The 16868-nt window shown below is 35.8% G+C and overlaps 1 protein-coding gene across 3 annotated transcripts in view; it reads left to right on the forward strand.

Moving 5' to 3' along the window:
• The window catches only part of tafa3a (TAFA chemokine like family member 3a), a 129516-nt gene that overhangs the window by 44303 nt on the left and 68345 nt on the right, over positions 1–16868 (forward strand). Inside the window, exon 2 of one of the 3 annotated variants that reach the window (XM_047346300.1) lies at positions 4085–4217. The exons of the other annotated variants lie outside the window; for them this stretch is intronic. The gene's annotated coding sequence lies outside the window, so the exon portion shown is untranslated. The remainder of the gene's footprint in view (positions 1–4084; positions 4218–16868) is intronic. 3 annotated transcript variants of the gene reach the window in all.

Raw genomic sequence — 16868 nt, forward strand, 5'->3', positions numbered from 1 at the left:
CAAGGCTTGGAAAAAGGAAAGACATTCCTACAGATTATTATGTTGGTTCACTGAGTTTCCTTCTTTTCTACTGTTGGCTTTTGAGCTAGCTTCAATCGATGATGAGAAACAAGGGAGGACCATAACTCCTTTAGGGTAGAAAAAACATTTGCATCACAAATCTTACTAGCTTTTTTTTTTACTTTAATTGTTGACAAAATATTTGTGCAATGTCAACAAATAAACCCATTTCAATTTCTCCTTAAGAAATAACATATCTATAAATACAATGAACTATTGAAGATGAAGATGATTGTTGCTTACAGCTAATAAAAACACATTTCTTAGAAAATTAGAATATCAGACCGATAAAAGAAAACATTGTTAATACAGAAATGTGGGCGTACTAAAAAATTGTTGAAGTTGACTGCATATACTGTATGTATATTTATAAAAATCTGAAACTGAATCAGATAGCGGGTAATGAAACAGAACTTCAGCATCATTAGCCAGTCAAGGTGTAGGTATCTTATTCTGTTTTCAAATCTTTCATTTTGAACAGTTTTTTTGTCAATCATACCCAAGATGCTACATCTCAAATGGTTTAAAAATGTTGGGCGCTTCTTGAAGATTTTGGAGAGCACTTTGCAAGAAAGACTCCCCCTTGATGAGAATTATTGTGTAATTTATTCTGAGATCTTTTGCAGTAATATATAGTAGCACCCCTAGCGAAGATTATTTTAAGCAATTTTGCAAACAGACTCATTATTGAGACTAAGGCAGTCTTTATCTATTTTGCAAAATCTGAATTTGCAACTAAGCCAGTTTTTGGTAAGATTAAACTTCTAAAAACATGTTGCAAAGCTGAAATTTTAGTTGAGGTTCAGTCCTTGTTATATAGGATGTACAGACTTTCTTTTACAGTTATAATGGAGTGGTTTCCTTTAGACATGCTCAGACATGTCTTTTGGATTAGAAAATGCAAAAACGATGTAGCTGTAAATGTTTGGTGTTTTTTTCCCCACATCTGTCTTACTTTGTCCTGACTGTTTTCATAAAACTTCAGGACTAGACTGAAAAAGGGAATGACTGAGATGTATTCAAAGAGAAATGTGTCAAAGAAAAGACATGCACAATTGTTCTTGAAATTTCATTTTCCTAGCACTCCTATAGCCATGCTCAAGATGTTCCTTTGGATTTTGATGCCATCAGTGCAACATTTTCAGCACATACTGTCACAAGACTCTTACTACCACATTTGTGTTGGAAATCCTGTGTCCATGTGAAGATTTCTTCACAAAAGGAGAAAAACATATCTTAAAATTATTCAATGTTCAACTGTTCATAGTTTTTGAATTCCAAAATGTAACACAATTTGACAATAAAACACTTCCACAAAACAATACATTAGGCATGTGAGGACCACAAGCCAGTGTACGTATTGCTTATGCATGTTCTCATCAGTCGAAGAGCATAAATAATGACAAGGACTCTTGAAAAGCTATAAGGCTGCTTTACATACCAGTGATCACATGGAAATAATTTATGAAACAGAACCTCTCAGTCCTGAGAGGGAAACATTCATAGCTGCAATGATTTTTCACATTTCTGGGTCAGATAATACCCATAAATCTTTCTTATTATAAATGCCACATCTTCCCTACCGTGGCTGCCAACTTCAAAAACCAAACACAACAAAGAAATAAAAAGGTTAGGATTTAATAAATAAATGAAAAAATGTAAGAAATAAAATCGAAGAAGGAATAATATAAAAGATTGGAAAGACATAAGAGATGTTGTCAAAAACGTTCTGTTCTTGATCTGGAGATTAATTTTTCATTTAGAGAATAAAATACAAATGCTGTAGAAAAGTATTCAAAGAGTCTCAGGGAAACCGATAACACAGCACATATCAGCATTCACCTGACGTAAGGTAGAATGCCATTATAATATGTGCTGTGCTGTCATTTCAGATCAAAAACGTTGAAAAGAGTTTTCAACCTCAGGACCCTGAACTTAACTTGCAGTATGGCAGCTATGCCACACATTTATTTCTCCTCAAAGTCAAGGTCACGCATATTTCACATTCTTAGCACCTCCGCATTTTCATAGTGGCTTATGAAACTGCCAAAACTCAACATAGCCTACTGTAATCAATGTGCATCATTTCAATGTTTTTTTTTTCAGACTTTTCTGTATGTGTGATTACAGCAGGCATTACCGTAAAATGGTATCAAATCGTGTCAAAGCAGTAGGATTAGACTGAAATGGTGATAAGGGAGCAGGGAACAGCTAATTAACTGCTGCTTATGCCTCGGAACACAGTTTCATATATCAGTAATCCGGTATGACCTCGGTCACAGGAGACCAGAGATCGTTGGCTCAGGCGCAGAACACTTGCTTATATATAGAACAATGCAACAGATTTCACTTTGTCCATTAACAGATCATTTGACACTGTAATTAAAAACATCTCGCATTGATAAACCAATCAATTCCTGCTTTGCATTGTAAGCTAAGAGCTCTTTCTCTCACAGTGGAGAACAGAGAATGTACGGTATTCCTATGTTCTTTGAGACTTTGAGAAGATTTGCAGGGACTTTGCAGCAAATTGAGTAAGAAGCTGCCTTTAAATGGTGGGAAGATGTGACTGAATAGAAGCAAAACCGAGAAAAATGACAGAATTGTGTAACTATTCCACCACATACACTTCTATTTGTACATTGCAAGTTGGTAATCTTGGATCTGTTACAAAGAGCACAAAATTACAAAGAAAACAGACTTCTTCCCATTTAAATTCAATTTAAAAAAATGTATTAAATTTATAAACCAAATAAGTAAGGTAAATGGCAAAAGACGAAAATATGAAAAAGTTAAATAAAACCCTTACCAGTATGTGCTCCCCTCCCCCTGACTTAAAACTACTGCCATGACAACACTTTGAAATGTCCATTGTGAATCCTAAACTGCTGCACGGGATCTGCAGAATTCTTGCTAAGGTGAAACAAATAAAAAAAAAGTCTATCAAATTTGGATCTTATTTATGTTTATATAATGACAAACAAGCTGTGAAAGTTTATACAACTATCTGCAAAGAGTTGTGAAACCACCAGTCCACAGTCAAAGAGGCTGTGTAAAAATAGAAGACATTTTAAGAGCACTCTGACTGTCTCCAGGAATCTTGCACTAACAAAGAACACTCCAGCAGCAAGATGTCTAATAGTGTGCAAGGTCACAGATGAACCCTGGGAATTAAAAGCCGCTGAAGGCCTTGCTCACACTGACTAATTTTAATATAGATGTCCACCATCTGGAGAAGCAGTTGTGTGTACTGCTTTCTAAAATGTGTGTACTGCCGTTTTTAATAACCTCATTGATAACCCAAAAAGCTACAGGGCACAACACATTTCAGATAAGAAGTCCAGGAATTGTCTGGTTTTATTGCTCCATAATCTTTTTGAGTAAATAAATATTTAAGCTTAATATCTGATAGCGCTGTAAAGGATGTTAACCAAAGTTGGGGATATTAAATCTCATGATTTATGAACATATTCGCTCAATCAAGTTGTGTTCTGGGACTAGGGCAGAAATTTGTGTTTATTATTTTGCGTTCTGTACAGCCAAACATCCACTCTGAATGTCCCCAATCTAAAACATCACTATCCAGGATACAATCTATGTGGCAACTTTTTAAATAGTATTACAAAAGCTTCTGCTTGGATTTTATTACTTCCTATATCCTATGTAATAAATGTACACTAAATCAATACAATTCAATTTATAGATTGGGTTTTAATCTGTAGCACATTTTTCTATTCAGAAGTCATGACTCAAATGACAATTGGTGCCAAAACTATGTTATATGTTTTTATTATGCACACTAAGTAAGTATGTGGCCTCATTTATGCTTGAAGTTAGCATGCATAAACCACGATGAAGTGTGACTGGAAAACACAAACAAGAAAAGCACAAGGGAGTAGAACAAAAATATCTTTTGAGGGCCCCATTAAAAAGGGAATAATGCAGAGCTGTCAAAAATTAAACTGGCTCTAGTTTAAAAAGGGATTTTTTTAGTTCTCTTCCTTCTTTTTATTCCTTCTCTCAGAATATGTAGCATCCTGCCAAGGCTTTGCAATCCAGACTGAACGTCTCTACCACCATGGAGGAAAACTTCCCAAAGTCATTTACATCCTTTCAGCTGCAAAGGTGGTGTGATAGCAACAATAAATAAGACACAGGTAAAGTTCCATTCAAATATTGTATATTTTTCATTGGAATATTGAGTTGCTGCAGTAATAGTTTAACATTTTTTTTGTTTATTTATATCAAAGAATTTGTAAATAGAAATGATATGGCATAATTCAAATTTTAAATCAAAATCTAAAATTTTGCCAACTGCAAATAGATTTATGGATTGAGGGTGAATATAAAAGTTACTACTGTAAAGGTCAAGGGAGGTAAACTAGATTTCACCATATTGATAAGGACAGATCTGGTTAAATCTTTTAAAGAACTGAACCGGGTATCTGTTCAGGACCTGGGGATTTTCCACTTTTCATTGACTGGATCGAAGCTTTTATTTCTGAAAGTGTGAGAGCCGCATCAAGTTTAAGATTATCCTTGGGTGAGACCCTAAGTAAGTCCAATTTTTCCAAAAAGCTACTCAGTGAATTTTCATCTGCAAGAGACTCTGAGCCATACAATTGTGAAATGTATAATCTAAAAGTATTATTTATTTCATCAGGGTCAAAGATTATTGAGCCTGATCCGTCTATTATTTGTGTGATTTGGTTCAGTGCTGTTTTTGCCTTCAACTGATGGGCCAGGAGGTGTCCAGTTTTGTCATCGTGCTCATACGCGAACCCTCAGGCACGAAGGAACAGATGTTCAGCTTCAGGTGTGAGAAGAAGGTCAATTTCTGTTTGAACATTTGTAGTATGGATGGGGAGGTTTTGTTATTTTTGTTAGTTTCACAAAAAAAAAAGCGATCGATTCAAAGGATTGCTTACAAAAATTTGCATCCACCACCTAGGGTTTAGCCTCCAATATCTGAATTCATTTGGCTCCATACTTAAATGAAGGCCTAAGATTACTGTAGCATGGTCTGACACTATTATGGGCAAGTACTGGGTGGAGACTATTACTGGGACAAATTTGTTATCTATCAGAAAAAAGCCTATCTGTTTAAATCAACTATGTGAATGGGAGAAAAATAAGTATCGTCTCCCTAAAGGGTGTAAAAGTCACCAGGGGTCAACAAATCCATATTGATTAATTAATGTACTAAATGCCTGAGATACTTTCATAGGGCTGCGTGGGTTCTCACTGGGTACTCCGGCTTCCTCCCACAGTCCAAAGACATGCCTGTTAGGTTAACTGGTCTCTCTAAATTGCCCTTAGGTGTATGAATGAATGTGTGTGTGGTTGTTTGTGTGTTGCCCTGCGATGGACTGGCGACCTGTCCAGGGTGTACCCCGCCTCTCGCCCATAGACTGCTGGAGATAGGCACCAGCTTCCCTGTGACCCACTATGGAATAAGCGGTAGAAAATGACTGACTGACACTTTCATAGGGGTGGTAGAACGTGAACTGGACCTGTCCAATATTGAGTCAATTACACAGTTTATGCCCCCCCATTATCAGCTGTCCATATATTGTACCTGTGATTCTAACATAACTACTGTTTGAATCCTTCAGTACTTTATCGGGAGAAAAATGCACATTTTTCCTAATTGGTATTGCCGTGCCTCTCATTTTTACATTAAATCGAGAGTAGAAAATGTGGTCAATCCATGGTCTATTTAATTTTCTGTGACAGTTATTCAAATGAGTTTACTGGAGTAACATTATTATATAGTGTTTAGGTTTTTGAAATATGTGATAACTTTTGTGTGTGGATTGTAACATTTAGCCAACAAGTGTTTAATGAAGCAATCCTCACAGTCTGTCTGCCAGCAGCACCCCCCTTAGTTGCACTAACCATTATCCAGTGTCCAGCCCCAAGATTGTCTGATCAGCCTTAAGAAGCAGGTCGCATTAACTGGATAGAGACCTCTGAACAGAAACAACAAAGTATAAAATAAATACATACATAACACAGACCCCAAAATGAACAAAATCAGTGCTGATGTTATTTTTCCTCCCTTCTCCCCTTTCCCTTTTATCAAAACCAAACCTAATTGTTAATACTTCCCTTTCTATTTCACCCTTCTTCTTCTTCTTTACGCGTCCCAGCTCCTACAGCTTTAAGATGCCAGTTGGAACCCCCGCAACAATGAGTCTCAACCCATTAATAAAACCTCTTGTACAGTATGTACAAATATCAGTTGTTAGAACACCAGAGGTATATTAGAAACCACAAATTAGACAAAATAAAAGCTAACACGAGGCAATACAAAATGCAGGGTGTTAGTCACTGAAAATTAAACCTTAAATGTACCCCAATGAGATTCCAATGAATCAATTCGCTGACCATGCTCCACTGTCTTTGTCTGTATTTTTGTCCAAATTTTTATTACTATATAAAAATTTTACTCAGGTAGCTGATACTATTCTTAAGACATGCACACTTAAAATTTTAACAATGGAAAGTTTAAAATTGTTTGCACATCCAAATGTATCAAAACAGTACAGTAAAATAAAAGAATAATGAAATTTAGTGCCGATTGGGCAAAGTTATCAGAATAGGGTTGATGTTTTTTGACACTTGGCAGGAAAACAATTTTCATTTGAAGGCCTTGTTTTACCATCTGAAATTATTCACCAAAACCCAATGATCAGGATGATCAAAATAAGTCCAAAATAAATTGGCCATCATTCTTCTTGATTAAAGTGCCATTTACAGGTTGTGCAATTTCTTATTGAATTTTTACAGTTAAAGATCTGTTGCCTCCTTGTTGTCCTAATTTTTCTGGAGCTTGGACCTTCCCAAAAAATGAATGACTACTATAATTGAATTGACCTTTATTGTGCAGTGTTAAAAGACAGGAAAGTGATGACAGGCAAATTACAACCCTTACCAGTAGAGGTAGCAATATAACTAAAGGCTTGGTTCTGGGTCACCAGGGTCTGTTCCACTTCAATAGCTTTCTTCCAAAAATGTTTTCACTTGGTCTACGAAATAGACATTGTGTTTTTCTCTCAAACATGAACTTCTTACAAGTGACTGTGGTAGAAAAAAAAACATCAACCAAATGTGAAATCAGATTGTTCACAATCCTCAACCGAGGATTTTACTAGGTTTACTAAGCTGTGCTGTTCATCTGTTCATTTATTGCATCCACTTGAAAAGGCGGTTATTCACCCTGAAAGCGGTGAATGTTTGTGACTGTAAGGAGAAGTCAGTGACTGAGCTTTGCATGGAGTAAAAACATGGAGTAAGTTCTAAATTGCTCACAGAATTAGCTTGTCCAAACATGTCAGAGTACTTGCTTAGACATCCAATTATTGCCACTGCTCTCTAGGGGCTATTGGGTAGAACAACTTTTATTAACAACTCTCTCATGAAAAATGAATCCAAACACCCTGCAAATCCTGTTTAGAATGGTGAGGGGTCGAGATTGACATCTAATCCAATTTGAAAGGTTTGTTAATTTTCATGGCACTGGCCACAAAGCCTGAGTGGAACCCCTATCAGCAGCTCAGACCAAGAATTAGTTAAGTGACAGCTTTAAGAAAACAAGTAATAAAGCGCATCTCTGTGCATTTCAGCTTTGCTGTCATAAGTGTCGGTGAAAGCCTCTCTTTGTACCTTATTGTACATGAAATATTCATCTGAACTGGATCGTTCTCTCTGCTTTCTTCTTACTGCCAGACGATGATTACATCAGTTTAGCTCAATGGCCGTGTGCCCATGAGATGCTAAAATTGCTTTACTTCTGGTGGATACTTGCTCTTGTTGTTTATCTGTTTGCAGTTTAGTTTTCTTTTCTTTTGTTACACTGTGTTTTAATTGTACCCAGTTTAAACAACTTTGTTCTCTTTCATGCTGTGAACCCAAACCTCTCCTAAAGCTTGCTTTTACCCCATTCCCATGCGTTGTGCTTTGCCTTTATTATTTATGAATGCATGCAAAACTACTTCTGCTGCAGCATTGCTCTAGTGTAAATAATGCATTTGACTGGAACTTGCAGTTTCTCAGGGGTATTAGTGGACTTCTTGGTAGTGGAATGCAATGTGGTCCTCGAACCTCATGAATACTGGCCCAAGTCCAAAAAAAGCCGCCTCTAGAGTCACCAGCACATACTCTGCTGTCCTAAAGGGGAGCTAATGAGGTACACTTCAGTAGCTTCAAGTTATCTTTTTGACCTCACATTTTTTATGGTGCAGAACAGGGTTCAGCAACTGCAAGTGGAACAAGTGAAAGGACTGGATGTGCATCGCTTTCCTGAAACGCTTGAAAGCAACAGTTCCATAAACAACAATTAAGCTACATAATTTAAATAATAGAACATCACTGCTTATCAATAATCCAAAGCTAATCCATCTGTAAGGAATTAAAAAATCAATTTCCACTGGTAGCATTAATTCAGTGTCAATCATTCTGTGAGTTTGTCAAAATCTCTATTTCTTCTTTCAGCTCATCGTTAGAATTAACAATTGACCTTTTAAAGACTAAGCACTGTATTGTAACTGTCTGGGTGTAGTTTCCTGTGTAAGGACATGACATCATGAAACTGTCATCTCTCTGAGAAGAACAAACCAGCCACTTAGCTACTGACTCAGAAAGTAGGTCAAAAAAATAATGTTGAAAACTACATGAACAATGATGGAAAGACTTTTATTATTTATGATAAAATATAAGATTCTGTAAAATCATTGAAAGACAAACACATTTCTACATTTCTAGTTTAAGTAGGAAAAAAAGTTCTGTAATGTATTATAATAAAAAAATAAAGGCTTCTCATACAAGGGTATTTCCACAGACTACAGTTTTACAATTGTAGGAAACATAATAATTTGATTTTTTTTACAATTGATGAAATAAGCAAATTATTTTTAGTGAAATACAGGTCAGGAAAACATTTGTGGATATCTACCATCTATGCACTTTCATCCTAATGGTCTCATTTTACAGCAGATTTTTTTGTATATAATTTCAACATTTTCACGTATCTAATTAATTTGTTTAACAATATTACATAGTTTTGTTTTGAATCAGTGAGCAATATTTATTACATTCACATGAGGCCCTCCTAACCAAAAAAAAACAAAAAACAGCCAAGCAGCCTTAGTAGCACCCATAACTGCTGTAGATGTGAGAAACCATTACCTCATAAATGGGTTTTTTTGTCGATAAATGTTTTTTGGTTTTTATAAATAAGGGTCTTTTCGGGTTTTAATTTGAAATAAATCTGACTTCACAGTGAAATATGACCATAAAATGTGAAGTATAGCTTTAGAAACACATAAGACTGTGCAGTCACTATATACTGACAGCTTTACAAAGAGGTTAAATCGACTTTAGGGAGCTTTGGGTACTCCATTGAGCTGCTTTCATGGTAAAATCTGATTTGATTTAAATTAGAAATGCACAAGGAAATGTTTCCCGCTTGCTGCTTAAAACGGTTGAAGAGCGGCGTTTACTCCACATTCAGAAATTATGGGTCTGCTGCGTTTATTGCCATCATTACTCATTTTATTTTGGCTCCATTTCTGTGTAGTTTTTATCTGCTCAGTCAGTTGTTGGAGTTTAATTGTAAGACCACAAGGACCCGAGTGAATACTGTTTATTCGAGAGTGACTTACATTGCTTTTAAGCAGCGGAATAATTTTCTGCTTCAGCAGGCACATTGTTGGATAAAACGTGGAAATAAAGCTTGAAGATCCACTTAGCATGACTTTGATCTTTTTACAGCTTATGGCTGGCTCACACATTCATATTTATGTCAAAATACTTTTTCATGCTTTTAAATATACTGCAGCGTTTTTGTGAGGGATTTAATAACAGACTGAGATGTTGAGGAAAAAAAACAATATTAAAATAAGCAGGAAAATTCAACAAACCTGTCTTAGAGTTTAAACTATATGGAAATCATATAAAGAAGTTTGCCCAGAAGCACTATTCATGTTTTATAAATATTCATTAGAACATTTTAAAAGACTAGCAAAAATCCTGGATAGTTGAAATAGATGCAGTTTGTAAACAAATAATTCAACCATGTCGGATGATTAGTGGATTAACAATTAATACTGTTATTGTAGCAGTATTATGCACACATATTTAATAGCGTTAAATTAGTATATTATGGATTCTTTGCCAGTGCCAAGCAACAAAGTTAATGTTGTGCAGACTCATTGTAATTAAGAGGTTACTAAGAAACATCAGTGCTTTCCTCCTTATTCAGCTGAAAGTTTTTAAAGTTTTTATAATAATGATTAACTGTGAAAATGTAACAAAATTCTGACCAAAACCTTTTTTTGGCATTTGGCAGTAACAAAGTTTGGTTTGGTTGAAATGACTGTGTGGTTCATTTGAGGCAGACATTTTTTAATCCGGACCATCAGCATTCCTAGCATCACAAATCTAAGAGTGCCGCTAATTTCTGTATGATTCTAAAACATGTGGTTAATGAGGTAAGGTTTTTCTATGATTTGACAGATGCCATTTTTTTCTGCATTATTCAACACTGTAAAATGTTAATTGTATAATACAAACAACAAAAATCCCATATTTGTGTGAGTGAAACTTCCATACAAAGGAAAACACGTTTGCGTGTCAATAGGCATTGGCTAGTATGAGAGGCCTGTGGAATGACAACATTGAGCAAAAATACCTTGGATTGACTGCATTGTCATTTTTATGCAATGACATTAAACAACAAGACAGTCAGAGACAGCATACCCAACGTAGGGTCACTGACTCCATAGAAAAAAACATCCTGGGCATTTCTAGAACAGTTTTACATTTTATTTTATATATTTATTTTGCCTCTCAAATGTTTTACTTTTAGGTTTTAACAGATGAAAGTATCACTGATCACAAACTGTGATTTAAATCATCTGTCTTTAATACAGGATGATTCTGTCCAGATTTGAGAACTAATCTAAATTAGTCCAAATGCCAAAAATAACGTTGAAATAGCCTTTAGATAAGCAGCATTTTCAAGATGAAAACTTGTGGATGGACGTGGTACTTTGAGGTTTAGTGGAGCTGTTCTTAAGTACTATGCAAGTAACGTGTGTTAAGTAGTATGCATGTAGTCACCAGGAATTACTAAACACAGAAAAATCTTTATCACAAGACTTACAACATCCCAGTCAACTTTTTAAATGGCGCAATGTAGGAGCATCTCTTATATTTCAATTGTATTGAGCATGAGTCAAGACAATATGTTGTTTCATCCCTTACCATAGCTAAATTGGAAGCCAGTTTCAACAATCGGTTGCTTCATGATTTGTAGGAAAGAATTATGATAAAATGGAACTATGTAAATATTTTCAAGTCAATTATTCATCATTTCATAAAAAGCTGATGGAAATATCTACAAATTATAGTCTGAAAAGTGTGGTGGGATTCTTTCAGACAGTTGACCAGCAGTGTTCAACAGCAGGCAGAGGAGGGGCAGTAGCAGTGAAACTTTATAACTTTTTTTCATGTCTTGTAATGGCATTTCAGGCATGGTAGCCTACATGTGCCAGGGCAGATTTGTCCTACGAAAAAAAAGGACATCTCAAGACGAAATCCTAATTCTTAATTTATGTAAGTCTTTAATAAAGTCTTGACTTTATTAAATCAAGACTAGATCCAGCTTTAAAGTAGGAAGGCCACATTGATGTAATAGTAACCAGTGTTTGAAGGACCTTCAGGTCCACAGTTGGATGGTAAAAGGCCTGCAACACATAGCACCCAACACACTGAAACGGTAACTTTCGAAAATCTTAATACTGGTAATTGGTGCATGCTCACATCAATTTTATCCTAAGTGTCAATACAGTAACTTTGTAAATGTCACAGGTAAGGTCCCTCATGCACATATTCACCTTTATCAGTCAACCCGACTTACAGTTTATGCCTTTCAGCCTTGTGACGACACTGGAGCACAGTGAGGAAACCTTAGCATAGAGAATATGCAAACTCCAAACAGAAAACCCCGACTGACTTTTAAACCATCCTTTTTATGATTTAAATTCAAGCTGGAGGGTCTTTTATTTAATAATAGATGCTAATATAAAATTTGTAAATTGTAATGTTATGAACATCTTTGGCTGCTTATATTTTACTTTTAATCATCTTATAGAGATGAAGAAAACCTCGCTTGTTTCTGTTCCAAACTAAAGCTGCCTTGTCAGTATGAAACAAAGCTATGCAGTAAATCTGAAATTTCGATTTCCATGCAGTTCTAATGGTGACACAATATGATATACAGAGAACTAAATGTAGGGTATTGCATTAGATGTTGCTGAATGCTAGAACAAAGTGTTGTGTTCCCTATTAACACTTGCGGTTCAAACATGCGGTGCATAACTCTTCCATTTCCATATGCCTGTGCAGTGTGATGATGCAGTAGGACAGCTATCTGATCCCTGCCATACCAGACTGTGTGTTTTGTGGCACAGAACTTGGTGTGAGGACAGAGGATGCGTCAGGAGTGAGTGGACCTCAGCAGCAGAGACGATAGAGTGATAGAGTAGGACAGGGTCAGACAGAGGGACTAGCCATCTGTGTCAAAGGGCTGCAGTTCTACTAAGAGGACCTCAGCCTCTGCACCAGAGGGGATATTTTTCAACAGGTCTGAACCTAATGTTGGCTTCTGGAACCAAGCACTAAGTCTAATCTGGTCTGCCACTTCTAAAATAACACTGCACCAGGCCCGACAGGTTGGTAAAAGCTAGAATTCAGCCACACTCCACCACTCATGCTCTCTGAAAGTACCAATACTTTTCATAACTTTTGCCTTTCCCTGCCAGCATTAACCATATTGGGAACTTGAAAGTTGCATTGTGTTAAGTTATTAACTAGGATTTTTTTTTTTTTAATAAGCAATAAATGTGATGAATTTTAAAAAATCTCCTCACATAAATACATCTAAATTTATGGCCTACAGTTTGATGTCTCTTCTAAAATGGTGTAAGATCAAAGGTCTTCCAACAGTTCAGCTGTAATTACAAGTGTGGCAAACCTTAATACTGTATCAGCAAACCCCAAGAGAAATTACCTGTGATATTTTTATCGAACTTACCATTGGAAGGCAAATAATCTGATATATTTAACCTCATTGTATAACTGCCTAAGTCAGAAAAGCCAAAATATGACATTTAAGCTATGAGGCAAACGATATGAATGATAAAGTCACTGGCTATGAATACTGTCCACCAGACTGTTAACGTCTGGTCCAGTAAGGGAAAATCCAACTCTACTTTTGCGTTTTAGCATTTTTTGGGTTTGGTTATGCCCATTAAAAGTATGACTTTTTACAATTTGCACAGAAAGAAAGCATTTATGTCCAAAGTGGTTCAGTAAAGATGACAGAGGATAAAATAAAAACAGAGTTTTCTGTTTTACAGTAGAGGTATGCCTGCACCCACACAAAACTCCTGATGTCATCAAATTTAGCAGAGGATTATTACAGTATAAGCACATTTCATTTTAGGTGTGTAGCAGCATGTAAACATCTAAAACATACAGGTCTCTGTGGGCCAGGGCCTAAAAATCACAATTTTAATGGATGTTACATTTATGTGAACTATTTAGTGCATTGGCTGTACTTTGATTAAAACTTCTAATATTATCTTACATGAAACAAAGGTTTACCAAAACACTAAATGAATATTATTTTCTTTTTTTGAAGAGTAGCATACAAACCTTTGAGTAAACTACAAGGTGTTCACACTATTGAATATCTGCCTTTCGTCACTATAGTAAACGGAATTTAATTTTCAACTAAAAAAGCCATTGAGTGTTTGGACTTTTGGACTACAGTACACATGCGCTAATGCACATGTATACTAATTGCTGATGAAATTTACTCTGTTCTGTGCAGTACCAAATTCTACAAGCTTCATCTGAAGACACATTCACTGTCCAAAACAAGAACACATTATAAGCAAAACCAGTAAGAAAATAAAGAGTTTGTGGCATGTTCTAGCCCAACAGGTCATTGACATACCAACATGTTAAAAAGAAATTACACATTTTTTAATATCAAGTGTTTACATACTCTGTACGCAGTTTAGTTTTTGGTTGTATTTTGCTGTGATTTGGGCATTTTGGCCTGATATTAGTTTAATTAAGGCAGTATGAAATGGATGCTGTTTTTAATTTGATTTGTTTTACACTTATGATTAGAGTTAAATAAAAAATATGTTAAACCCACCAAACTAATAGAAGGGCTACTATTTTGCCATTACTGTAATTCAGATAAACTAGAAATAATTGTTTTTTTTACAGTTTCAATCTTGTAAAAGTATGAAAATAGAAGGCAACTTTCAGTGAGGGGTCTTATTTAAGAGTAGATATTTATGGTCATAAATCAAGCCTGAGTCAGATAAATAAAACAGACCCACACATAAGTATTTTTAGGTCTCTTCTGCAGCAGGTTCTGTCTGGAAGAGTTTGACTTCCATAGTATTTTTTCCGTGTGATAAATACCCAATTGAACTACAACCAAATACCCTATGGAGGTTATAGGAAATGCATGGTGAAGAAATAGTTTTTTTCTGTTGCTGCTCCTTTGGGTTAGAGAAATAAAAATACCAAAAATGTATGTTAAACATACATTATTAGCAATAAATATGACTTTGAATCTGTAATTTGCACTTACACAAATGAAACACCACATGCTTTTAATCTCTGTGTTGCCTATTAATAACCAGAAAGAATTAATATCTCCATGTGGCCCAGTTTGGTTAACTAGTAAAATCCTTTAATTAGACCGAGATTTAAAAGAAACAGGAGTGTTTACAGAGAATTATATCTGTACATAAGATTGACAGTCGTTGGTGCAATTATAGTCTTTATTATCCAGTCTTTAAAAAGAATGAAAAAGAAAGAAGGAAACAAGTAAATCAAAAGCTAGTTTGTTCTTTTTACATATGTAACAACATCTCGCTTGCCAAATGAGCCATATGCTGCAGTGTTAATCATGCATTTAATTGTATGCTTGCTCTGTTTTTTGTCTGAGAACGTATAATTTTGTCAGATAATCAGTCGTCGGGTTAAAACTGTCATTGACATGCTGTGTGACGCTCATCTGTTGCTTGCCTTTGGATTTTCTCACAGGACTCAGTTGTATAATGCACAAATCATTGTTTTTCTTTCCATTTATCTGTAGGCTGGCTCTGGATTTGTGAGAACAAAACACGTTTGGGGCAAAATCCATCACTGTATGGAAATAACCGTTCCTTCAATTCATTCATCGAGAGATTTAAGTACCCCCCTCCCCCTTTTATCGACCGGTCGTTACTGCTGCTCTTTGGATCATCAGTGTCTGTTTGCTGTATTTCAGTTAATCTTTATTTTTAGGACAGACGTTCTAAAAAAGGACAGAACTTCAAAAGGGCCATCTGTATACAGTCAGAACTTCACAAAAATAAACAACAAACATACCCATGATCAAAACATGTACCTCCTGGAACAGGTAGTTTCAACACTGCAATTCCACTGTTAAACAGTACACAGTATTTGCATTCAATCATATTTAGACATATTTTTTGCTGATCTTACTGAGCCAACAGTGGAAAAGTAGTTCAAACAGCAAATCGTAATCCCAGTTGGACTAATAGTGGCTTGGATTTGCAAACATCCTCAATAGGAGTTATTATTATCACTAGTTTACTGATTCTTATCACAGTGTTATTTTCACAATATTAATAAACAGAATTCCTAATCGCAAAGTTCAGCAGACTTTAGTGTTTTTTTCTTTAATGCCTTTAATACTTGTATTTTAACATCTGTCTTCTATGAAACTATCATTAGGAGTCTGAAAAGGAACTTATCTAGTTATTTAGCTGTATTGAGCCAGTAGTTGGTTGTTTGTTGTATTGGCTGACATGCACCCTGAAAAACTGTATCGGTGGTATACATCTGGCAGCCAAGTTATAACTGTGTATGCTTTTTGCTCATAAAAGTTTTATCTTTTTCAGTGAGGATAAAAGTTAAGAAGAATTCCCTTCTTTAGGTGATCTTACACAGCTGACAGACCACATGCAGAAACCATGATTATTCATTTTTGTTCTGAAGATTTAGAATATCCCTAAACCATCTCATAACCATGTCATTAAGAGCAGTGTTAGCCACAGTAATGATTAAAAAAATTTCAGTGATTTTGGCATTTACGTTTTAAATGTAGCTTCTATTTTGACTGCTTCCCTCAAGGTCGTCACAGTAGATCACCTGCCTTCATCTCACCGTATCATTAGCCTCTTCAACGGTTACAACAAACCATTTTCATTCTTCTTCACTATGCACATTAATCTTCTTTGGGATTTTTCTCTTTTCCTCCTGCTCAGCAGCTCCATCTCCACCATCCTTTCTCCAATGTATCCACTATCTCTTCTCAGAACCAACCCAGCCTTGACTTTTTTAACGTTTATCTTCAGACCACCCAACCTGAAATGGTCCTCTGATATGCTCATTTCTAATCTTGTCCATCCTGGTCACTCCCAACAAAAATCTCAGCATCTTCATCTTTGCCACCTCCACCTCAGCCTCCTGTCTTTTAGACTGTCTCCAAATCATAGCAGGCCGCACTACTGTCTTTTAAAATTGTGATTTAACATTTTTACTGTCTGTACATGTGCTGGACAATTTGCATTTCAAGCTGAGCCTGCAGCCCCCCACACACTTTTTGTGTTCTTGTAAAAGGTATTTATGTGATTGAATAGTGGGATCGGCCTAAGGCATGACCACTGGTACACAACCAACTGCTTGTCAAATTCAGATAAGAGCTA

The sequence above is a fragment of the Girardinichthys multiradiatus genome, chromosome 20 (genome assembly GCF_021462225.1).
Source record: "Girardinichthys multiradiatus isolate DD_20200921_A chromosome 20, DD_fGirMul_XY1, whole genome shotgun sequence".
Taxonomy (NCBI): domain Eukaryota; kingdom Metazoa; phylum Chordata; class Actinopteri; order Cyprinodontiformes; family Goodeidae; genus Girardinichthys; species Girardinichthys multiradiatus.